Source organism: Oncorhynchus nerka, linkage group LG11 (assembly GCF_034236695.1).
Source record: "Oncorhynchus nerka isolate Pitt River linkage group LG11, Oner_Uvic_2.0, whole genome shotgun sequence".
Classification (NCBI taxonomy): domain Eukaryota; kingdom Metazoa; phylum Chordata; class Actinopteri; order Salmoniformes; family Salmonidae; genus Oncorhynchus; species Oncorhynchus nerka.
In genome coordinates, this window is record NC_088406.1 from 57,894,955 (window position 1) to 57,921,289 (window position 26,335).

Here is a 26,335-nt window from a genome sequence, read left to right on the forward strand (position 1 = left end):
CTAACACTGCACAAGTGTGGAACATTTGATCAGTGTTATTTCCTGATAGTTGCTGGTTGAAAATACAATCTACAACAGACTTTGCATGGGTGGAGTTATGGCCTGCCTAGTGGCATTACCAGGCGGCGAAAGTTAATAGACCAACAACAAAAAGATTTCCAAATCTATCTGCCAATAACAGCTAGTTTTCAGGTTACATGTCCCTCCAATTTGGCCCCTCCAATTAGGTCACTCACTATAAGGACCACTCCTAGACAGTACCAAGCTAAATTCTTGCTTGAGAAATAGCTTTTTTGTGTTTAAAAAAAAAAAAAAAAAAAAAAAATACTGTAGGGAACTTAATTGTTACCCAGAAATGATTTGATATTGAGATAAAAACGTCTGAATGCCTTATGTGCCAGAGAGTAATAGGATACGGCATGTGTCAAAATTGATTGATTGCTGACAGGTGTCAAAAATGATTGATTGCTGACCTTATGACCTGATGACGTGTACTGAATATGTGCCCCCCCCCTGTTCTCCCTTATGTGTGGTCATGTGTTAGAGGGTGTTTGAACTTTTTTAAGGCCCATGTCTAAACTGGACAGTCTTTTCGAAAAAAAGCGTGAACAATTACGGCGATGGCCGAGGTTATCGTTGAGACATACCCGGAACAACAACAAGTTCGTTGGAAGGCGGATCTTTCCCTGGCAGGAAAGTGGACAGAGCTTCGACGGAGCAAATAATGTTCGGGAAAAGACTTTGTGATGGGGAATTGGAAACGGATAATGTTCAGGGCTAACAGGACCCCTATATCTGTAAGAAATAGTTAAAATAAATGTTGAATTATAACGTGTGTTAAAATGTAGGTGTTAATTTTTGAAAATGTATACCCCCCCCATTTAACTAAGGGGTAGCGCTCTTTTCTCTCAAGCTAGGGTCTGGCGCAGACAACTGTAAGATCTGAAAAAAAACATGTATTATTTTATAGTCTATTCCTACATTGGGTATGTTATGAACATTACGTTTTATTAAAGTTTGTAATAATGTACAAAGACCTGCATCCAAGTTTTTTTTTATTTTGACATAAAACACGTGTGCTGCATGTTTAAATATTATTCAAATGGGTTACTTAATTCAAACATGTCTTAAAGGTTGTACGAAATATTTTGGAATTCAATAAAAGGAATGTTTAAAAACGGTATCTCACCCTTTAACTATGGGAAAAGCCTATTTAACAACGTCTTCCAGCTCTGTCGCGAAGTAAAATAGAATCAGAGTGTTTGTGTGTGTGGGGAGGGGTCTTGAGGCGGAGCAACAGGCGTGTGTGTGTGTGTGTGTGTGTGTGTGTGTGTGTGTGTGTGTGGTTGGGTGTGTGTGTAACATAAATCCTAAGGTTGGGGGGTCCCAGAACTCTTATCTGTAGAGAACCGTTTGAAACCAAGGTGTGCACTATCATGCATAAGGCATGTCGAGATATCAGCCGAACAGCGGGGTTAAACATAGATATCTCTAATCTGCGGCCCCCACACACCCCGTTTGCAGACAGAATGTCACGACATCCCCTCCTGTTGTTTGAATTCACAGCCTGTGTTCTCTAAACCAGACATACATGGGTTGGGGTGTAGCATACATCTCTCAAAAAAACTCATTCCGAACTTTTAGATAGTTAGGGACAGAACTATTTTTTAACGTTGTCAGCATTGCTTTAGCGCAAACATAAAGGCCCGAATATTGAGCTGCACGGACAGATTAAAATAATAATAATAATATTCGGAATAAGGGAATCTCGCATAATGGATATTTCTGGAGGTGAGTAAATGAAAAAAACATATTTTAAGATTTGTTTGAATATTATTGGAATATTAAACCCTAGTTATTTGGGTATTTCAGGCCAAAAGCCCAATATAGGTTAAAAAAAATTTTTTTTTTTAAGTGTAGATATAGCGTATAACTGTTAACATTGTCTAATGGAATCTAGGATCCCCGACATTTACGCAGCTTTTACGCGATTTACCTGATCTGGAACATGATGGGGGTTCGCAGGAGCAAAAGTCTGGCAGACAATCACCAACGGCCTTTTTTCGTTGTAAGTCCTTATAATTAAACACATACCCAAGAAATATTTATATATAAACATTTTAAAAATAGGTTGTACTATTTTTTAAAACTATTTTATGTATTTACAGCCGACATATAGCCCTTTATGATAAAGGATGCGTTATGGACAGCTGACACGCAGGACTTTGATGCAATTCTACCGTTCTGTACGAGCGCTTTTTCAAACTCACCGCGAATCCAGGGAACATCGACCCCCTCCCGACATATTCCAGACCCCAACAGGCAACGATCAACTGTGGCCCAAGTACACTGCTCAGAATCAAGCCCACCCGAAAACTACTGTTGGGCCGGGAACTTGCTGCTTCACGAGCCGGCGCTCCAGGGACAAGGTATGGGACCATTATACAGTTTTGTTATTAGTTATCAGCCTTTTTATTAGTTATAGATCTGTTGATAGCCTATGTTAAAACAAGGACAAATAATGTTTTTTCAGACTGCCCGGAGACAGACCCAGCAGAATCTGGAACACTAGAGGGAAAAAGTCACACACCCCCGGTTTCGGCGATTCGTCACAACAAGCGCCAAAAAAGCCGAGGTATTTTAACTATGTACTGTTAATATATATTATTATAACGGAAAGGTATTTGACATTTGTATGTAGCTAACATATATATTTTTATATCTAATAACGTAATTATGTATGTATTATTTTCATTCAGACTCCGCACCGGCGAAAACGGCACAGACGACCACATAAATCTAGAGCTGGGGGATTCCGGCGCCCCGAGCATTCCGAATGAAACACCCAACAGACCTGTTTTTAATGACATGTCAGATGTTGATGACCAGCTATTCTGTGATGCGGCCAACCTTATAGACCCAGTCAATTCTACGGCCTCAATACCTGCAGCCGAACAAGAAAGGTTTTTCACATTATTTTCCAGGGCTTTGAAATCGAGGAATGTTTTGCTATACAAACGACTGGGGGATTTAATTGAGAGACAGTACAGAGACGATATGTTATTCTGGCATAGAACAATTCCACGCATGTTAAACAGCAACACCATTAAAAAACGCAAATACAGACGCTAAAATCATACATGTAACACCAACCATTACAGAAAAAAAAAAAACGAACACTCTTAATTATCCAAAAATGGCAGAACTAACGCAACACGGGGAGACAGATGAAAGCCTCTTATCCCAGATTCCAGACGAACTCCTAGAAGTTATAAGACGTATGAACGATTCAGGAACGTTAGATGAAAGCATATTAACACAGATTCCAGCCGAACTCTTAGAAATGATTAATCGTATGAACCAGTTGGGGGTTGAGGAAAACATGTTATCCCAGATTCCCGAAGCCCTCATAACCTTAATTAATCGTATGAACGAGAGTCAGACAATTTCGGCCCAGACAACCCCGACAGCGATAGAACAACCCGTAACGCCTAGGTCCGTAGAGTCTGAAACGCCACAAGATGTTTTTGGGGAATTGGACAATTATCTAATAAATCTGGCAGCAGATGTTCATGATAGACGTGTCAGGGTTGTGTACAGGAATAAATTCAACAATACAGAGATTCGACAGTTTTTCAATTTCCTATGTGTGAATCAGAATCTTGACTATGCTGTATTTTACATGATGATAATGGACACTCTGAATGACCTGTTAGAAACAGCAAGAGATTATGGCGAACCTCGTGATGTCTTACAGTTGGAAATATGTGGAGATAGCCTGCATAATTCAGTATCTCTTATTTTACCCAATGGCGAAGCAGATCTTGAACAATTTACAGCGCTGGTAGAACGCCTTGTTCAGTCAAATTTAGCCATCATAGCCGATCGAACCCTAGAGATTGTAGTGCAAATAATACGTCAACCACAGGGGGGCGGTGGGCAGAGAAGGAAGCTTGATAGCCTAATGCAGTCAGAAATCATAAGCAATAAAAGGGCCTACCTCATAAACGTTATCAATCCCGATAATAAGCTATGTTTTGCAATAGGCCTAGCGCATTTACTTAACCCCGGATGTACTGATCTGACGGCATTGCAAAAGGCTAGAGAGATCCAAACGGCGGTGGCTCTCGGGATCCATGAAGGCGTGGCATTCTCAGACATTGTCAAATTTGAAAACCTTCTGAATTTCAAGATTGTGGTTTTGTACCACAGTAGAGCTAATGCAGCTCTCTTGAAGTTCCAAAACACCCCCCAACCGCACCCCCAGATTCTGTACTTTTATGTGCAAAACAAACATTACTATGCCGTTACAAACGTCACGGCGTTCCTAGGGGCAACCTATGTGTGTAGATCCTGCCATACCGGCTACAGCCGAAAGGGGGGGCACTCGTGCCGTTATAACTGTTCTGTATGTCAGGATGCCGAGTGCCCTATGCAGACCCTAAACTTGACACCATGTGAGGATTGCCATCGCACATGTCGTTCGACCTACTGTTACGATAAACACAAAATTGAAACATGGCACCCTAAGGCCTGTAAATCTGTAAGCATTTGTGCCATTAACAAGAAATGCCCAAAATGTCATTGCAATTACAGCCTTAAAATAGATAGCCCTAAACCACATGTTTGTGGAATCCTACAGTGTCCAATCTGTAAAGGGGGTCTGAAAAGCAGAAATGCTGAAGTGGTTCAAGAAGTGCCACACGAGTGTTATATTCAGCCCTTGGCTGAAGATGAACCTTCAGAGAAATATGTGTTCTATGATTTTGAGACAAATCAACAATCGGGGATCATTTGCCTATTTTTGTATCTACCATGACATTCACGGGGAAAAGTGGTCTGCAGAAGGATCCAATTGTGCACTACTCTTTCTAAAACATTTTAGAAAACCACAGTACCGAAACTTTACGTTCATAGCGCACAATGCTAGAGCCTACGACTCGTACCTTCTTCTGAACCCCTTGATACAGCAAGGCATAGCGCCGAGGGTCCTAGCGCAAGGGAGTAAAATCCTGTGTTTTGTAGATCCCGCCTTCAACCAGAGATACATTGACAGTTTAAGCTTCTTACCCATGAGATTGGCTCAAATGCCAGAGGCCTTGGGTTTTGAAAACTCTGTGAAAGGCTGGTTCCCCCACTTCTTCACATCTGAGGAGAATCTACACTATATAGGATCATATCCCAGCCCAGAAATGTATGGGTGTGATCAAATGTCTCCCAAAGAGCGAGAGAGATTCATGACTTGGTATGAGACAGTAAGACATGGCACCTTTGATTTCCATAAAGAGATGGAATCATACTGTGACAATGATGTGGTTATACTTCGTGAAGGATGCCTCAGATTCAGAGAAGAGGTAATCAAAGATGCAGGTATTGACCCTTGGAGTTGTACAACGATTGCATCGGCATGCATGAAAACATACCGTACACACTATATGCCGACATCCTCTATAGCGATCCCCTCGCCTGACAACTACCGACGCCAGTTCAAGGCCTACTCTAGTGGGTCCATTCAATGGCTAGAGTATATGGCCCAGGATAAAGACATTTTTATTCAACATGCTTTGAATCGAGGGGAGAATGCGTTTGGCTCTTACAATGTAGATGGCTACACCAAGATTGACGGGGTTGAGACCGTGTATGAGTACAACGGTTGTTTCTTCCATGGTTGCAAATCTTGCTTTGTGCCCCAGAACATATGTGTCCTAACCCAAAAGACTTTTGGGGAAATGTACCAAGAGTTTCAAGACAAAGTTGATTCGTTACAGGCTACTTACAGTCTAAAAGTGGTTGTTTTGTGGGAGCATGAATGGGCAGCCCTCAAAAAGTCTGATCCTCATGTTCAAGCATTCCTTTCCAGCTTTGACATCCCAGAACCTCTGGAGCCAAGACAGGCCTTGTATGGCGGCCGTACCAATGCTTTGACATTGAGGTATGTAGCGCAACCCGACGAGACAATAGGCTATGTGGATTTTACATCCCTTTATCCGCATGTAATGAGTTCCTCATGCTATCCTATAGGTCATCCTGAAATTATTCATCGTGATTTTGACTTACCTCAAAACTATTTTGGTCTGATCAAAGCAACAGTCTACCCTCCAAGGGGTTTGTTTATACCTGTGTTGCCTTACAGGGGCCCTCAAGGAAAACTTTTCTTTCCCCTTTGTCGCACCTGCAGTGAAAACATACAACAAACCCCATGTGATCACACCGATCAAGAAAGAGCACTGACAGGTGTATGGGTCACAGCTGAATTCTCTAAGGCTTTAGAGATGGGGTATCGTGTGGCCAAAATCTTTGAAGTATGGAACTTTCCAAAGAAATCAGACACTCTTTTTAAAGAGTACATCAAGACCTTCTTGAGATGTAAGCAAATGGCTTCAGGCTATCCTGCATCGGTCACAGATCAAGAAAGTAAAGACAGGTACATTCAAGACTATCATGACAGAGAAGGCATCCTTCTTGACCCTGACAGAATAGAGGTCAACAAAACCAAACGAAATGTGTCGAAATTGTACCTAAATTCGCTTTGGGGCAAATTAGCGCAGAGGTGTAATATGTTGACAACGTCGATTATTAAAGACCCTGAAGAATTTTTGGAATTCATTTTTTCGGACCAATACGAAATTTCACATTTTTCATTCTTGAGTCAAGACATTGCCTTGGTGCAATGGCGACGTAACAAGAAGTGGGTTCTACCCCCGGGTAATGTAAATGTGTTTCTTGCAGCATTTACCACGGCCTATGGCCGACTTGAACTGTACAAGCTCATGGAGCAGCTTCAGAGGCGGGTACTTTACCACGACACAGACTCTGTGGTCTATGTAAGCAAACCAGGGGATTGGAGCCCCCCACTCAGCAACTATCTGGGTGGCTTAATGAGCGAACTCGCAGAGGATGACCATTTCGATGTTCCCTGGATTCGCGGTGAGTTTGAAAAAGCGCTCGTACAGAACGGTAGAATTGCATCAAAGTCCTGCGTGTCAGATGTCCATAACGCATCCTTTATCATAACGGGCTGTATGTCGGCTGTAAATACATAAAATAGTTTTAGAAAATAGTACAACCTATTTTTAAAATGTTTATATATAAATATTTCTTGGGTATGTGTTTAATTATAAGGACTTACAACGAAAAAAGGCCGTTGGTGATTGTCTGCCAGACTTTTGCTCCTGCGAACCCCCAGAGAGAGAACACAGGCTAGAGAACACAGGCTGTGAATTCAAACAACAGGAGGGGATGTCGTGATATCTATGTTTAACCCCCGCTGTTCGGCTGATATCTCGACATGCCTTATGCATGATAGTGCACACCTTGGTTTCAAACGGTTCTCTACAGATAAGAGTTCTGGGACCCCCTGGTTGAAACACCCCCAACCTTAGGATTTATGTTTACACACACACCCAACCACACACACACACACACACACACACACACACACACACACACACACACACACACACACACACACACACACACACACACACACACACGCCTGTTGCTCCGCCTCAAGACCCCTCCCCACACACACAAACACTCTGATTCTATTTTACTTCGCGACAGAGCTGGAAGACGTTGTTAAATAGGCTTTTCCCATAGTTAAAGGGTGAGATACCGTTTTTAAACATTCCTTTTATTGAATTCCAAAATATTTCGTACAACCTTTAAGACATGTTTGAATTAAGTAACATATTTGAATAATATTTAAACATGCAGCACACGTGTTTTATGTTAAAAAAAAAAAAAACTTGGATGCAGGTCTTTGTACATTATTACAAACTTTAATAAAACGTAATGTTCATAACATACCCATGTAGGAATAGACTATAAAATAATATATGTTTTTTTTCAGATCTTACAGTTGTCTGCGCCAGACCCTAGCTTGAGAGAAAAGAGCGCTACCCCTTAGTTAAATGGGGGGGTATACATTTTCAAAAATTAACACCTACATTTTAACACACGTTATAATTCAACATTTATTCAACTATTTCTTACAGATATAGGGGTTGAATTATAACGTGTGTTAAAATGTAGGTGTTAATTTTTGAAAATGTATACCCCCCCATTTAACTAAGGGGTAGCGCTGAACATTATCCGTTTCCAATTCCCCATCACAAAGTCTTTTCCGCGCTCCGTTGAAGCTCTGTCCACTTTCCTGCCAGGGAAAGATCCGCCTTCGAACTTGTTGTTGTTCCGGGGTATGTCTCAACGATAACCTCGGCCATCGCCGTAATTGTTCACGATTTTCGAAAAGACTGTCCAGCTTATTCATCAGGGTTCGGAAAATGTGGTAATCGCGCCATTTAAAACTGAACATTATTTGAAAAAAATTTACATCCTTGCATGCTTTGGAGGATACATATGAACTGACCGTTTTCGTAGCATTTGACCTGTCAAATTGTTCACATGCTAAAATTGTCACTCTGGAGTCCGGGGTATACCCCATGGAAGTGACTCTCAGAGCCATTAGATCCTGGCGTCCACAGACTTGTTCTTCCAACGCATATCCTGGCAGCCTTGAAGCACTCAGGGCACGTTCCATTTGACACAAAGCTAGCCTTATTTTAACCTCTTCCTTCTACCCTCTACTTTTTTGAACATTCTGTTAAAAATCGCGCAACATTTCAGCGCCCTGCTACTCATGCCAGGAATATAGTATATGCATTTGCTTAGTCTGTGTGGATAGAAAACACTCAGACATTTATAAAACTGGTTAAATCACTGCTGTGGCTTTACCAGAACGGCATTTACATCGAAAAGCACAGGAAAAACTGATCACTGAAAATGGGAAAATATATCCATGCGCTACTTGAACCCATTGATAAAGGTGAACCACAATTAATTGACTGAGGTTGCAGTACCTACAGCTTCCACACGGTGTCTAGAGTCTTGTCATTTCCCTTCGAGTTTTTTCTTGGTCAAACACATGCAAGGCACCATATTTCTTCAGGTCTAGGACCGGATATTTTCGTTGAGTTTCTAGCCGGACATTTTTCCAGACGGACAGCTAATGATCTTTACATCGCCTCCTGATGAATTTTATCGCTTATTAACGTTTACTAATACCTAAAGTTGCATTACAAAAGTATTTCGAAGTGTTTTGTGAAAGTTTATCATCGACTTTTTGAATTTTAAAAAATGACGTTACGTTATGAAACGCTGTTTTTTTTCGTTGATCACACAGTCTACATATAACGATATCTAGGCTATATATGGACCGATTTAATCGAAAAAAAGACCCAATTGTGATTATGGGACATCTACGAGTGCCAACAAAGAAGATGGTCAAAGGTAATGAATGTTTTCTATTTTATTGTGCGGTTTGTGTAGCGCCGAATATGCTAATGATTTTGTTTACGTCCCCTGCGGGTCTTTTGTGGTGTTACATGCTATCAGATAATAGCTTCTCATGCTTTCGCCGAAAAGCATTTTAAAAATCTGACTTGTTGCCTGGATTCACAACGAGTGTAGCTTTAATTCAATACCCTGTATGTGTATTTTAATGAACGTTTGAGTTTTAACTAATACTATTAGCATTTAGCGTAGCGCATTTGCATTTCCAGAGCTCTAGTTGGGACGCAAGCGTCCCGAGTAGAAGCAAGAGGTTAAGCCATTCTCGCATCCTTAGCGCTGGAGAAAAAGGCTCGGGTTCTGCACGATAAAAGGGTTGGGACACGCTGTCTGTGAATATCTTAACCGTAGATTCCTCCGGGTTGAATATGTACGAAATATGGCCCTCGCTTGTACACAGAAATCCGTTAAAACATTCGGGAGCCTCTACCAAAATATCCTCCAAGCTTTTGGCGTTGGGTTCGTGACATGAGCTACAGAGCACTCCGAGAATTCCCCTTGTAGACATATTTTAGATGTTTAATATTCAGGTCTTAAAAAATGGCTTGTTCTGGACATTTATAATGCTGAGGCCCCAGCGCTATCTATAGCCCCAGACATTCCTGCTTCATAGATAACAACCATAAGGGAGATGAAACTGGGGGGGGGGGGGGCATGGGCCCCAAAAGTTCAAACACCCTCTAACACATGACCACACGAACAGGGGGGGGGCGGGGGCACATATTCAGTACACGTCATCAGGTCATAAGGTCAGCAATCAATCATTTTTGACACCTGTCAGCAATCAATCAATTTTGACACATGCCGTATCCTATTACTCTCTTGTGCCCCTGACATTTAGACAGTTACAACCAAATTCATGCATGTAATTTTGAGTATGTTAATTTTTTTGTTTGTTGCATAAATAACATAATATTGGTTTTTCAACTGTGATTAAATGTACTCCATGGTGCAGAAGTAGTCAATAATAGCCAAGAGTTCACGTGTCACGCCCTGAACATAGAGAGCCTTTTTATTCTCTATATTGGGTCGGGGTGTGACTAGGGTGGGTAATCTAGGTTGTTTTTTCTATGTTGGCCTGGTTTTCCCAATCAGAGGCAGCTGTTTATCGTTGTCTCTGATTGGGGATCATATTTAGGCAGCCATTTCGACACTGTCTTTTGTGGGATCTTGTTTCTGTATAGTTGCCTGTGAGCTAGCACGGCATGAACTTCACTGGTTGTGTGTTCGTTATTGTTTTTTGTTCGGTTCACTTTAATAAAAAGATGTCAAACCGATTTCATGCTGCACTTTGGTCCGAATGTATTTACGACGCTCGTGTCATCACGCCATGACTCATGGAGGATGATGCCTGATAATAGCAAAGTTTCATTGAATTCGCCCCCCAAAAAGTTGAATCTAATTAGGTGTATGTGTGTGTGTGTAGAAGCCTCTCTGATCTCATTAATTTGTCTCTGCCATGGCCCGTATTAATTATTAACGTCCTTGAATTACAAAAAAAATGTCAATTTTGAGGGGAAAAGGATTAAACACCTTTGGCTCTGTACATACTCAAGTTGTACAACTGATGTACAACACATCTGGCACTACTGTTGTGATACAAGCATTTGTCTGCATAAAACTAATTACACAAGTGTTGTGGAGACACTGCACAATTGTTGTGTAAACATTTTGTGTGCAGACAAACTCTCCATTGTATCACAACAATATCAGTTGTATCAAAACCTTTGCATCAAGTAAGTTGTACATCAGTTGTTCAACCTGAGTGTGTATGGGGTCTGTGGGTTGGGTGAAGCTGCATATCATCATGCCTCTAATCCCTCTCATCTTCCCTGAAATGTTATTACATCTGGAAAACTCATGTAGACTTCAGGGGAACTCCTGACTTTAAGTAACACTTTAAATCCTTGCCTTTTGGTCTATGATGATTTCATCTACAGTAGAATCTCAAAGATACAAACCTCAGAGCTAAGGACTGACTGGTCTACCAAACATTGTTGTTGAAATACAACATTTATTAAATACAAAAATTGGCTTCTGTAGGCTACATAAATGTAGATGGGGTCTTACTCTATGATCGTGATGGGACACCTTTAAGTTGTCTTTAGTGGTATCGCTCACAAGTGGGAATAAGGGAAAGAAGTCCGAAGCATGACATTTCAAGGAAGAATCCCTGTTGTTTAAAATAAATTTTTATTTAACTAGGAAAGTCAGTTAAGAACACATTTTTATTTACAATAATGGCTTACCCCAACGACGCTGGGCCAATTGTGCACCGCCCTATGGGACTCCCAATCACAGCCAGATGTGATGTAGCCTGGATTTGAACCAGGCACAACAGTGACTCCTCTTGCATTGAGATGCTGTGTCTTAGACCACTGCACCACTCAGGAGCCCATTTAAAAATTGTAAGCCAAGTAAAACTATATGCGGTTATGAATAGAAATAAGAAATGTGAAATCAATTTAAGTAGGGACTCCTGAGTGGCGCAGTGGTCTCAGGCACTGCATCTCAGTGATAGAGGCATCACTATAGACCCTGGTTCGATTCCAGGCTGTATCACAACCAGCTGTCCCATACGGTGGTGCACAGTTGGCCCAGCGTAGTCTGGGTTTGGCTGGGGTAGACTGTCATTGTAAAATAAGAATTTGTTCTTAACTGACTTGCCTAGTTAAATGAAAATAATATTGATGAAGCAAATCCTTGATGGTGTTTCTGTTGTATTATTTAATACCATTCATTGTTATACAGTGGTTATATAGAGGGGCTAATCATTTTAACAATTTCATCTAACAGCAGAGCTTTCATAGGCTGGGCCAGAAGCTGGGGGCGGAGCCAAGCTTTGGGGGTTGTTCAGTTGCATGTAATGCAGGACAGTTCCTCAATTAGCATGGGACATGTCTCAAGAGGGTAGCGAGGGAGATGGTCTCATGCTTATCCTGCCCCCTTTCCTGCAGTGGCACTGCACAGCTGAGAGAGAGTTAGAGAGGGATGGAGAGCAAGAGTGAGGGGGGTGGTTAAAAAAAACACTCAGCCAGAGGCTCTCATCATTATTACCTTAATAAATTGCTTGCAGGACACATGTGGCTGCTGCATTTTTGTGTGTGTGGATGTTATTTTCTTTCTTCTCCACTATACTTGTGTCCTCGGTCTCTCTCTCTCTCTCACTCGCTCCCCCCTACCCCTCCCCTTGTCTCAGTCACCCAGACACAGACACACGCATGCTCACGCAGAATCTCGCACAGTGGGCAGGCACGCACACACACACCCTTTCTTGAGGTTCTGGGAGCAGTGGCAGCTGCGGTGGTTACCGTTGAAAGACATTGGCCGTTGACTGGAGTTAGCTGTAGCCCTGTCGGTTGAATGAATGGATGCTCCAACGAGCCTCTTAGGATTGGATTCTCGTATTGGATTTTCACGAGAGAGGAGGAGGATATCTATTCTGGGATTTGTTTTATTTCTATGCGCTCCATCTTTTTTTTCTCCCCACCCTTTCTCGGTGTGGTGTCGTCGAGGACGAGCGGGTCTTGCGCGGTGGATTTGGCCTCCGCTACACTCTGCAATCTATAGAGTTTTTCTGTGGAGGTCGGGGTAAAGGGCGCTATTCTTTCTCCTTTTTTCCTCAAAGGGGGGGCTCTTTTGTTTTCCGGGGCTCGGCCGAGCGAGCCCTATAGTTCCCATGGTGAATTGAGCTATTGTGGAGAAGAGCCTCGACAGCTAAACTGCCGATTCTCTACCCCTCTCTTCCCCCTCCTCCACAAAAAAACTCCATTCACCTGAATCAACCCCCCTCCAACCTTCCTTTCCCACACCTCCATCTCTCCTCGCCATCCTCTCTCCTTGCCTCCCATGCCCCATTTCCTTCATCCTTACCCCTGCCACCCCTCCCCTCCCGCAGCATAGCGGCTACGTAATGTGCCTCCCGACGCATGCGAACAGGGATGCTACAAATGGTGGTTTGGACTGATCGCTGACATAAAAAAAAGGGTGATGCCTCGCGCAACCAGCACCGCCTCCGCCGCAATGGATCAGCCTGGGAAAACGCAGCAGATGCCAATCCACCGCAGTCTGGATTGAGGGGCGGCTGTAGTAGTTTGCCTGTGAATGAGAAAACGTGCGTGTGTGTGTATGCAAGCGTGCACGCTGGTCCTCCGTCATGTCTCTCGCCTGATCCCTTGCACCGGGCATCCTTGATGATTTTTAAATTTATTTTTAATTTAAGGTTTATTTAACTAGGCAAGTCCGTTAAGAACAAATTCTTATTTACAATGACGGCCTACCCCGGCCAAATCCGGGCGACGCTGGGCCAATTGTGCGTCGCCCTATGGGACTCCCAATCACGGCCGGATGTGATGCAGCCTGGTGTGGGGGAGGCACTAAGCCTCTGGTCGGCCTCCCCCCGAACACAGTAGTAGCCCCGTGGCAAGCCGCTTGCCCCAGGGGTCGCTATGAAAAAGACCCGCAGCACTAATTTGCGGCGGGCCTGGCCCAGTTCGGACCTGTCCGAGCGGCTGCCAGAGCGCACCCGCTCCCGGAGCGAGAAGGACTTCCGTCTCCAGCAGAAACACCACCACACTCCCCCTCCTCCACCCCACATCTCACCAGGTCCCCCCCGGGGCTACCAAATGCCAGGTGAGTCTGACAGCACAACCACTACCATCCCTAATTCACCATCTTGTCAGATGTTGGCAAGCATGTGTGAAGTTGTACGTGAGGGTTAGTAAGGTCTTGGTTTCTTCCAAGATCACATTTTTTCCAAGGCTACTATTGGGTTTCTATGGATATGGAATATGTGATGACAAAGGGTTGAGTTTGTGAGTGTCTGTGTTCTATAATGCTTGTGAAATATAAAATAAAAAAGTTTAAGTGACAGAGTAAAAGGGTAAAGACAATATTGGAATTGAATGGTCCCAGGCAAGGATATTGCATCACGGCGGTTTGGTTATTTATGAATTAAAACGGTAATATTAGGATTTTAGTACAACCAAGGGCTAAAATGGTAAGCAATGGGATGTTGTTGGAGCTACAGCTTTGAAACCCTCCCATCACAGATGTTTCTTTCCCCTTGAATCATGGGTTGAGGTGTGAGTGATCTGCATATCCATATAGCATGCACATTTCTGTGAGATGCTTGTCCATCTGGTACTGTTGTGTGAAGTGTCAGATAGGACTGTGAAATGGTGTATAATCAATAATGTAGTTCATGTCTATGTTTTTAATGACACCATGGTACGTTTTAAAGGGATATTTCACATTGCTTTTGTTTAAACAGACAATCTAAAAAACTAAACATTTTCGGATGAAAATAATCTCTCCCGTTTAGCATATTTTCAATTTAATGTAGAAGTCATCTCAAAATAATTTAAAACCAAATCATTGTTGTGCAATACAATTCATTATATAGATGTTTTTGGCATGAAACATAAAAACATTCTAACTTTGGAGTTTGACTTTCATTGGCGTGACTTGTTTAAATTGTGATGTTTCAGCTAGCTACATGATCTCCTTGCTTGACTGCTTGACAAGCTAGCTAATTTATAAGCCAACATCAGCGACCTGTACTGAACAAAAATATAAACGCAACATGTAAAGTGTTGCTTCCATGTTTCATGAGCTGAAGTAAAAGATCATAGAAATGTTCCAAAAAGCTTATTTCTTTCATATGTTGTGCACAAATTTGTTTACATCCCTGTTAGTGACCATTTCTCCTTTGCCAAGACAATCCATCCACCTGACAGGTGTGGAATATCAAGAAGCTGATTAAACAGCATGATCGTTACACAGGTGAACCTTGTGCTGGGGACAATAAATGTGCAGTTTTGTCACACAACACAATGCCACAGATGTTTCAAGTTTTGAGGAAGCATGCTGAGTGCATGAATGTCCACCAGAGCTTTTGCCAGAGAACTGAATGCTAATTTCTCTACCATAAGCTGAATCCAAGGTTGTTTAAGAGAATTTGGCAGTATGTCCAACCAGCCCCACAACCGCAGACCACATGTAACCATGCCAGCCCAAGAACTTCACATCCGGCTTCTTCATCTGCAGGATTGTCTGAGACCAGCCACCTGGACAACTGATGAAACTGTGGGTTTGCACAACCAAATAATTTCTGCAGGGAAGCTCATCTGCATGCTCATCATCCTCACCAGGGTCTTGACCTGACTGTAGTTTGGCGTTGTAATCGACTTCAGTGGGGAAATGCTCACCTTCGATGGCCACTGGCATGCTGGAGAAGTGTGTTCTTCACGGACGAATCCCGGTTTCAACTGTACTGGGGAGATGGCAGTACAGTACAGAGATGGCAGTACAGACATGTCTCACCAGACATGTCACCCATTGAGCACATTTGGGATGCTCTGGATCGATTACAACTGTACCCTATACGTTCTTACCTTCCTTGAAGTAATCACAGACGTGAATTGGTTGGAAGTGTGAAAGTAATAGGATGGTACCTTGCTACATGTGTGTGTACCTCCAGAAAACAAGGAAGGAAGGATGCATTTCTAAAGTATTGAAAGAAGTTCCTGGTGGTTCCTGTCCACTAAGCAAAATATAGTTGACAATACAATAAAAAGGCATCTTTGTCTGACATTTAAGCCACGTTCATTTTCAGTTCTATGTGAAATAGTTTAAAATACAGTTGAAGTCGGAAGTTTACATACACCTTAGCCAAATTAATTTAAACTCAGTTTTTCCACAATTCCTGGCATTTAATCCTAGTAAAAATTCCCTGTCTTAGGTCAGTTAGCATCACCACTTTTATTTTAAGAATGTGAAATATCAGATTAATAGTAGAGAAGGATTTATTTTATATTTGATTTCTTTCATCACATATCCCAGTTGGTCAGAAGTTTACATACACTCATTTAGTATTTGGTAGCATTGTCTTTAGATTGTTTAACTTGGGTCAAACGTTTCAGGTAGACTTCCACAAGATTCACACAATAAGTTGGGTGAATTTTGGCCCATTCCTCCTGACAGAGCTGGTGTAACCTGAGTCAGGTTTGTAGGCCTCCTTGCTCACACACGCTGTTTCTGTTCTGCCCACAAATTTTCTATAGGATTGAGGTCAGGGCTTTCTGATGGCCACTCTAATACCTTGACGTTTTTGTCCTTAAGCCATTTTGCCACAACTTTGGAAGTATGCTTGGGGTCATTGTCCCATTTGGAAGACCCATTTGTGACCAAGCTTTAACTTTGTGACTGATGTCTTGAGATGTTGCTTCAATATATTCACATAATTTTCCTCCTCATGATGGCATCTGTTTTGTGAAGTGCACCAGTCCCTCCTGCAGCAAAGCACCCCATAACATGATGCTGCCACCCCCGTGCTTCACGGTTGGGATGGTGTTCTTCAGCTTGCAAGCGACTCCCTTTTTCCTCCAAACATAACAATGGTCATTATGGCCAAATAGTTATATTTTTGTTTCATCAGACCAGAGGACATTTCTCCAAAAAGTACGATCTTAGTCCCCATGCGTGGTCCCATGGTGTTTATACTATTGTTTGTACAGATGAATGTGGTACCTTCAGGCGTTTGGAAATTGCTCCCAAGTATGAACCAAACTTGTGAAGGTCTACCATTTTCTTCTGAGGTCTTGGCTGGTTTCTTTTGATTTTCCCATGATGTCAAGCGTAGAGGCACTGAGTTTGATGGTAGGCCTTGAAATACATTCAACTTTAGATAGAATAACGTATGGAAAATGTATTATTGCACTTCTGTTAGCATTTTAAAAGCTTCTGAACTGGCAGTAATCATGTTCAATGGGTCAAATCAAGGCCAGTCCATTTGGGACTAAGTGGACCAAGCGTTGATAACTATTTTTGGTCCAAATCAAGGCCAGCTCAAAAATCAACGGCCCAATAAAGGCCAGGGTGGACCAACTTAATTTCAACCATTTATCAATTTACATGGACGTCCTGCGTCAGTCTGTACTCACTTGATGGGTGTAGATGGGTGATCTGTAGAAAAAGACAGCCAAACCAGCATTTAGGTTGGTGAAAATAAGTCATTTGTAGGGATCAACTTTGAATCTCATTGGATAGTACTTGAATAATTAATGACATGTAACAGGATGAATTTGAATAAGTGACATATGATAATCAGCCTTTACTCACAGAAATTCACTTACATTTTTAGAGAATCATAACTTTGACAGGGTTTCTCCACCCGTCAACTGATTGTTAGCTGATTCAGAATTTGAAAAGTACACAAAATCATAGAGGAAATAAGAACTTTACTAGTCCCATTTTCTATGGGATCAAAGTGATTTACATTTGTGGAAAGTGATTTATTATTTGGATTGGTGATTCACATTTGCAAATACATTTGGCTTGATATTGATCCCATAATTTTCACCCACTCTATTAGTCTTATGTACAGGATGCGCATGGTATACACCGTCCAACGAAATGCTTACTAGCAGGTTCTTTCTCGTCAATGCAAAAACAATAATAAAAGATAAGAATACAAACGTAAAGTAAATGGCTCAGTAGAATGGAAAACATTTTAGCAGAAGTATTGTACAGGAAGGCACAATTTATAGCACAATATTTACACTGGTTTTGGGGAACAAGTGCTAAAAGTTTGCGGTATTTAGCAATAATAACACGAGTCTGGTAGCAGCAGTTGTGATGTGTGTGTGTATAACATGAATGTGTCATGAAGGTGCGGCGAGTTAGTGCAGGTGGTCAGTCCAATTCAAGTGTTCAGCAGTCTGATGGCTTGTAGATAGAAACTGTCTCTGAGCTTGTTGGTGTCAGACCTCATGCTCCGATACCGTTTACCCGACGGTAAGGGAGTGAACAGCTCATAGCTGGAGTGTGTGGGGTCCTTGATGCTGCAGGACTTTCTCAGGCAACGCTTTGAGTAGATGTCCTGGATGGGTGCAAGCACGGTTCCACTGATGTACTTGGACGTCTTCACCACCAGCTGGAGGGCCTTGCAGTCGTAGACAAAACAATTCCCGTACTAGAACATGATGCAACCGTTCAGGATGCTCTCGATGGTAGTGGTAGTATTTGGAGAGAACCGGGAGTGGCATGCCAAATTTATTCAGCCCCCTTAGGAAGTAGAGGCGCTGTTGCGCCCTCTTGACAAGAGTGGTGGTGGTGTTGGTCCATGTCAAGTCCTCTGTGATGTGGACACAGAGGAACTTAAAACTGATGACTCTATCTACTGCAGTCTCGTTGATGGGGATCGGCCCATGGTCGCTGCTTCCTGAGGTCAACAATCAACTCCTTTTGTTATGATGTTGAGGGAGAGGTTGTTGTCCTGGCACCACAATGCCAGTTCACTTACCACTTCCTTATAGGCTGACTTGTGGTTGTTGGTTATCAGGCCTACAAACGTGGTGTCATCAGCAAACTTGATGATGGAGTTGGTGTCCTGCAAAGCCACGCAGTTGTGGGTGAACAGGGAGTACAGCAGAGGGCTGAGGACACTCCCCTGAGGGGGCCCTGTGTCAACATGTCACACATTAAGTTGCATGAACTTACTCTGTGTGCAATAATAGTGTTTGACAAGATTTTTTTGAATGACTACCTCATATCTGTACCCCACACATACAATTATATGTAAGGTCCCAGATTCAACCACAAAGACCATGAAGCTTTTCCAATGCCTCACAAAAAAGGGCACTTGTTGGTTGGTAGATGGGTAAAAAAACAGACATTGAATATCCCTTTGAGCACAGTGAAGTTATTAATTACACTTTGGATGGTGTATCAATATACACCCAGTCACTCAGTTGCCAGAGAGGAAGGAAACCATTCAGGGATTTCACAATGAGGCTAATGGTGATTTTAGAACAGTTAGAGTTTTATGGAGAAAACTGAGGATGGATCAACAACATTGTAGTTGCTCCACAATACTAACCTAAATGACAGAGTGAAAAGAGCATGCATTGTGTTTGCAATAAGGCATTAAAGTTAAACGGCTAAAACAATTGCTAAGAATGGAACTTTATGTTCTGAATATAAAGCGTTATGTTTGGGGCAAATCTAACATAACACATCACTGAGTACCACTTAATTTTTCAAGCATGGTGGTGGCTGCATCATGTTATGGGTATGCTTGTCATTGGCAGGGATTAGGGTAGTTCTTTAGGATAAAAAATAAATGTAATAGAGCTAAGAACAGGCAAAATCCTAAAGGAAGACCTGGTTCATTCTGCTTTCCAACACACACTGGAAGAACAAATTCACCTTTCAGCAGGACAATAACCTAAAACACAAGGCCAAATATACACTGAAGTTGCTTACCAAGACGACGACATTGAATGCTCCTGAGTGGCCTAGTTACAGTTTTGACTTAAATGGCAAGACTTGAAAATGGCTGTATAGCAATGATCAATAACCAATTTAACACATCTTGTAGAATTTTGTAAATTATAATCTGCAAATATTGTACAATCCAGGTGTGCAAAGCTCTTAGACTTACCCAGAAAGACTCACAGCTGTAATCGCTGTCAAAGGTGAATCTAACATGTAAATGAGATGTTTCTGTATACATTTTTTTCATACATATGCAAACATTTCTAAAGTGTATTTAATCCATTTTGAATTCAGGCTGTAACACAATTACATTTTGACTAAGTCAAGGGGTATGCATATTTTCTGAATGCACTGCTTGTAATCTAGCAAACAGATTCTAAAATTTGTTTGTCTTTGTGAAGTAGAGCTGGGCCTGGTTTCCAAAAAGCATCTGAAGGCTAAATGTTATTTCTGGCTCAATTATTGGCTAGGACCATGTGGACCTGGGCCCCAGCTGCAGTTGAGGCGTGGGTAGAGAAATCAGGCCACGGTAGTGCTGCGGTGTTAGCCAGCCCTCTATGTAGTAATACGTATAGAGGAGAGGGAGGAGGCTGCGCATGAGTAAGCCCTTGTTCCCTGCCTCCAGTCAGCTGTTTGAGTTGTAGAAAATCAGTCAGCCACTAAGATGACGCCTCTTAAGCCTCTGGAACTGGTACTGTATATCTTTTTTTCTCTCTCCTCTCTCTCTCTCCTCGCTCTGTTACTCACTTCGGGCCAAATCCTAATTACAGTTACGTGCAACTCGAACGTTCATTCAAATATTCAGTATACAGTATATCAATGAAGGATTTGTGTGACAGTTTGAGCTACTCATCTCGTTGTCTCGCTCCACATTCATATACTGAACGAGGATAAAAAAAATAATCACCCTCATTCTGGCCATCCCAGATGCTGACATCACTGACTAACCTCTGTAGGATTTCCTCAGGATGATTGTATTAAGGGTAGCAGAGAGGAGCTTGAGAGATGGAAGCACTAATAGCTCTCTCTTCTCTGCATTCTTCAAACATGGACTGTACACAGGCAGCAGAGTTATCATTGTTGATGTTCTTATTAATGACAATGCAAAAACTCAGTTGTTACTGTACAAATTAAGTTATTTTGCTTTTACGAGAAGCTGTAAATTCTAGATGGCATCAGAAAAATGACGGAAATTTGGTAAAATGTGACAGATGAATAATAGTAAAACCGGTGTCCTGTCAGGCAAGAATAAATGAATGAATGCAAAGCTTAACTGCCCTGTTTTCGTCATTGGACCTGTGATAGCCTCAATAACCAGGTTTCCATCCAACCATTTCATGTGGATGAATTACCTGACACGTGAAAAAAGTCACGATGGGCTGATGGAAACAACAGGAAATGCCGGTACAATTTATAAATGTCGACAGAATTTGTTCGTTCGACATGATGGGGTCTTTTTGGTATGTGAATGGAAGTGTAGCTAATATTTTTTTAGCTAAGATATTTTTGTTCTACCAGTTTTCATCACTAGCTACGTTTCCATCCACAAAAAGATATGTGCATTTACCAGCAGTGGTGGGTTTCCATCAAACTGCCTCGTTGTGAATAGCAAGCTGTGTGTAATGACTTATATACTTTGTCCTATAACGTTTAATTGATCAAATAAAAAACATAATTTATTTGTTTTATTCTGTCAATGATTTTGCCACAAAAAGCCTTGCGATAAATGTCAAATTTGCCCACCCTGGTCTAGGCACTTGCACTCACTGAATGAACACACCGAATGAACACTTATTTTAACTTAATATAATACAACAATAAAATCAATTTAGCCTCAAATAAATAATGAAATATGTTCAATTTGGTTTAAATAATGCAAAAACAAAGTGTTAGACAAGAAAGTAAAAGTGCAATATGTGCCATGTAAGAAAGCTAACGTTTAAGTTCCTTGCTCAGAACATGAGAACATATGAAAGCTGGTGGTTCCTTTTAACATGAGTCTTCAATATTCACAGGTAGGAAGGGGCCTCCCGGGTGGCGCAGTGGTTAAGGGCGCTGTACTGCAGCGCCACCAGAGACCCTGGGATCGTGCCCAGGCTCTGTCTTAACCAGCCGCGACCGGGAGGTCCATGGGGCGACGCACAATTGCATAGCGTCGTCCGGGTTAGGGAGGGTTTATCCAGTAGGGATATCCTTGTCTCATCGTGCACCAGCGACTCCTGTGGCGGGCCGGGCGCAGTGCACGCTAACCAAGGTTGCCTGGTGCACTGTGTTTCCTCCGACACATTGGTGCGGCTGGCTTCCGGGTTGGATGCGCGCTGTAAGCAGTGCGGCTAGGTTGGGTTGTGTATCGGAGGATGCATGACTTTCAACCTTCGTCTCTCCCGAGCCCGTACAGGAGTTGTAGCAATGAGACACAATAGTAGCTATTGGATACCACGAAAAAGGGGGTAAAATTCCCCCCAAAACTGTAGGTTGTTGGAATTATAGGACTATTTCATATTGGATGTTCTTATAGGCACTTTAGTATTGCCAGTGTAACAGTATAGCTTCCGTTCCTCTCCTCGCTCCTACCTGGCATCAAACAAGGAAAACGTCGACATCGACAACAACCAACGTTCCCCATGCAGAGCACAACTACTCCAAGTCTCAGAGCGAGTGACGTTTGAAACGCTAACTAGCTAGCCATTTCACATCACATCGTTACACAAGCCTAATCTCGGGAGTTGATAGGCTTGAATTCATTAACAGCAGAGCTTCTGGCAAAATGCACTAAAGTGCTGTTTGAATGAATGCTTATGAGCCTGCCGGTGCCCACCATCGCTCAGTCAGACTGCTCTATGAAATCATAGACTTAATTATAACATAATAACACACAGAAATACGAGCCTTAGGTCATTAATATGGTCAAATCCGTGAAACTATCATCTCGAAAACAAAACATTTATTCTTTCAGTGAAATACGGAACTGTTCCGTATTTTAACTTAATGGGTGGCATCCATCAGTCTAAATATTCCTGTTACATTGCTCAACCTTCAATGTTATGTCATAATTACGTAAAATTCTGGCAAATTAGTTCGCAATGAGCCAGGCTGCCCAAACTGTTGCATAGACTCTGCGTGCAATGAACGCAAGAGAAGTGACACAATTTCACGTGGTTAATATTGCCTGCTAACCTGGATTTCTTTTAGCTAAATATGCAGGTTTAAAAATATATACTTCTGTGTATTGATTTTAAGAAAGGCATTGATGTTTATGGTTAGGTACAAATGCGCACTGCACCGATTTATATGCAACGCAGGACATGCTAGATAAAGTAGTAATATCATCAACCATGTGTAGTTATAACTAGTGATTATGATTGATTAAGTTTAATGCTAGCTAGCAACTTACCTTGGCTTTTTACCGCATTCGTGTAACAGGCGGGCTCGTGAGGCGGGTGGTTAGAGCGTTGGACTAGTAACCGGAAGGTTGCAAGATTGAATCCCTAAGCTGACAAGGTAAACTTCTGTCGTTCTGCCCCTGAACAGGCAGTTAACCCACTGTTCCTAGGCCGTCATTGAAAATAAGAATTTGTTCTTAACTGACTTGCCTAGTTAAATAAAGCTAATATATATATATATATACATGTAGTATACCAAACATTAGGAACACCTTCCTAATATTGAGTTGCCATCCGAACAGGCTCAATTCGTCGGATCATGGACTCTACAAGTTGTCAAAACCATTCCACAGGGATGCTGACTCATTTTTACTTCAATGCTTCCCACAGTTGTATTTACTTGTATTTATTAGGGATCCCCATTAGCTGCTACCAATGTAGCAACTACTCTTCCTGGGGTCCAAACACATTAAGGCACTTACACATAAAATAAAATATAAAACAGTACATAATAAAACATTATTACACCACTACATATAGAGTTCCATGTAGTCATGCCTCTATGTAGTACTGTGCGCCTCCCATAGTCTGTTCTGGACTTGGAATGTGAAGAGACCGACCTCTGGTGACATATCTTGTGGGGTCTATGATGTGTGCTAGTAGTTGTCTGGATGTCCTTTTGGTGGTGGACCATTCTTGATACACACGGGAAACTGTTGAGTGTGAAAAACCCAGAGCGTTGCAGTTCGAAACAAACCGCTACTTCCATACCCCGTTCAAAGGTACTTAAATCTTTTGTTTTGTCCATTCACCCTCTGAAAGGCGCACACACAATCTGTGTCTCAATTGTCGCTAGGCTTATCAATCCTTCTTTAACCTGTCTCCTCCCCTTCATCTACACTGACTGAAGTGGATTTAACAAATTACATCAATAATGGATCATAGACTAAATATTAAAGAACACCACTGTTCGCGGCAGAGTAGTGGGTGAAACCATTCACTTCAGAAAAATGTGTGATCTTCATCAAGTTTCCTTTTTATTATGTGTTGTCAAATTCATATAAATATTTACTGCCACTGTAGTAAGGAGGGGTCTTCAGACTTTTTTGTATTATTTTCCTTGAAAGAACAGCTAGTGGGTTTTGAGTGCTTCTCCCCTATTTGAAAAGTTGGTCTGCCTGCTCTTCAGTCTGATAGAGATATATTCTGAGAGCAGGTTTGTGTCTCCCTCTACATAAAAACGGTTTCAAACTGTATAACACAATAAATAGTGTCTTTTGAAAACTGGTTCATATATCCCAAGGTCAATAGCGAACCTGACTATGCATATATTTATGTTGCCGTTAATGTATTTAAAGCCTATTTTGGCAAGTTAACCACGTGTTTGCTGGCTTAGCAATATATATATATATTTTACCTTTATTTAACTAGGCAAGTCAGTTAATAACAAATTCTTATTTACAATGACGGCCTACCCTGGCCAAACCCTAACGACGCTGGGCCATTTGTGTGCCGCCCAATGAGACTCCCAATCACAGCCGGTTGTGATACAGCCTGGAATCGAACCAGATCTGTAGTGACGCCTCTAGCACTGAGATGCAGTGCCGTAGACCGCTGCGCCACTCGGGAGCACACTTGGAACTGCTGCGTCACTCAGGAGCTAGCCATGTTAATGACGAGCTAACTAGCACCGTCAGTCAGTGCACTGTAATGTCACGCTAGCTATTGCTAGCAGGTGATTTATTGGTAATTAAAGACTTCTTTATTGAAATATTAAGTGAATGTTTATTTTCTTACTACCTTAAAAGGTTTTATATAAAAAGGGTTGTACTTGTGTTCTGTATTTATGGATTTATTTCACTTCAGATTGAGGGCTTGTATCATTACTGTTGCTCCTATCTAAAATATATATTGTGTCCTACTTAACCAGTGAACATGTGGCTGTGACCAGCCTGTCATCACTGTTTGAAAACTTTTACTGCAGTTATGTCTTACTGTATTTTTGTTATTTTCTAAACACAACGCATTTATACTATGCTTTATACTTTGTGCATTCAGTCTGATAGAGATATTCTGAGAGCAGTGAGCATGTGGCTGTGACCGTACTGTCAATGCCTGTCATCACTGTTTGATATATTTTACGACAGATAAAAAGTCAATCTGAAGTGTGGGTGTCTGTGTCTTTCTTCTGTGTGGCTATATGAAGTTGGTTACGCTCAGTGTGTATCAGTGGCGGTCGGTGCCGTTTAAGATGAGGGAGGGCGATAAAAAATGGTTATGAGCATGGCCTTATTTCTATTACAGCACATTGTATGACATTCATATTCCATTCACCCAGCTCAATGTAACATTGATAGGTTTTAGGCTACTACAATGATACTCAAATTTCCCTATAACCATCATGAGTTTGATACAACCTAGCCTATGAATGAAAGTTTACAATGTGAAAGGTCGAGAGAAATTTGAATAATCAAGGTGACCGACATCAACACATTCAACACCGCCTCGCACACTCTTGCCTGCATCTAGCTGATCTAGGGTGTAACCATTAGTCCAACAGTTGCAAACAAGAGTTTCTATTGAACAAATTCAGCTATGTTTATCCACGTTTTGTTACGTTTGCTTCCGTTGAACAAAAATACATTTAACAGAATCGGCGGAGTGAATACACCGCTGATCACACGCAGACACAGTTCACTTTCATAACCGCCACATACAAACAGCATGATCCCTTTGATCATTGGATAGTTATTTCTCACATCTACGTACTCACCTTTGCCCTTGGCTTCTGGAATTGAGGACACAACACATCAGCTGTCTGTGACCAGGTGAAAAAACCTTTCCAAGCCAAACCTTCATAGCATAACCACTAATTGCTACACACATCCTACATCGTTGTCATCATATTAGCTGACATCAAGTCAACATAGCTACTAAAATGAATGCCTTAGTAAACCCGCTACAAGTGTACAGTTAGCAAGCAGTTACACCTGCGGGCCTCGTTGGCAATAAATTAATCCAACCAAAAGGTTACCTTAACTTGGAAGAGTTCCAGTGTTGAATAGTCAGCTAGGTAACATAGCATCCTTCTCAGTTTGAACCGGACGTTTGAGTAGGCTAAACTAGCTAGCTGCATTTGCTAGCAAAGTAAGTAAAAGTGGAGGACGGAAAAAGTGGAGGACGGAAACTAGCTGTCCTCCAGCTACACCAACGAGACCCTACAGAGTGCTGTTGAGGCTACTGTAGACCTTCATTGCAAAATAGTGTGTTTTTAATAAATTATTTGGTATAGTTTTATCTAAAAAGGATACATTTTTTTATGG

General features: G+C 41.8%; 1 protein-coding gene and 1 long non-coding RNA gene across 2 annotated transcripts in view; both read left to right on the forward strand.

Moving 5' to 3' along the window:
* The window catches only part of LOC115137224 (storkhead-box protein 2-like), a 73,305-nt gene that overhangs the window by 14,994 nt on the left and 31,976 nt on the right, over positions 1-26,335 (forward strand). The window lies entirely within an intron of this gene.
* Positions 2,181-4,085, forward strand: LOC135573928 (uncharacterized). Its single transcript, XR_010465011.1, has 3 exons — positions 2,181-2,429; positions 2,534-2,635; positions 2,760-4,085. It is a non-coding gene; the product is annotated as an uncharacterized LOC135573928 (long non-coding RNA).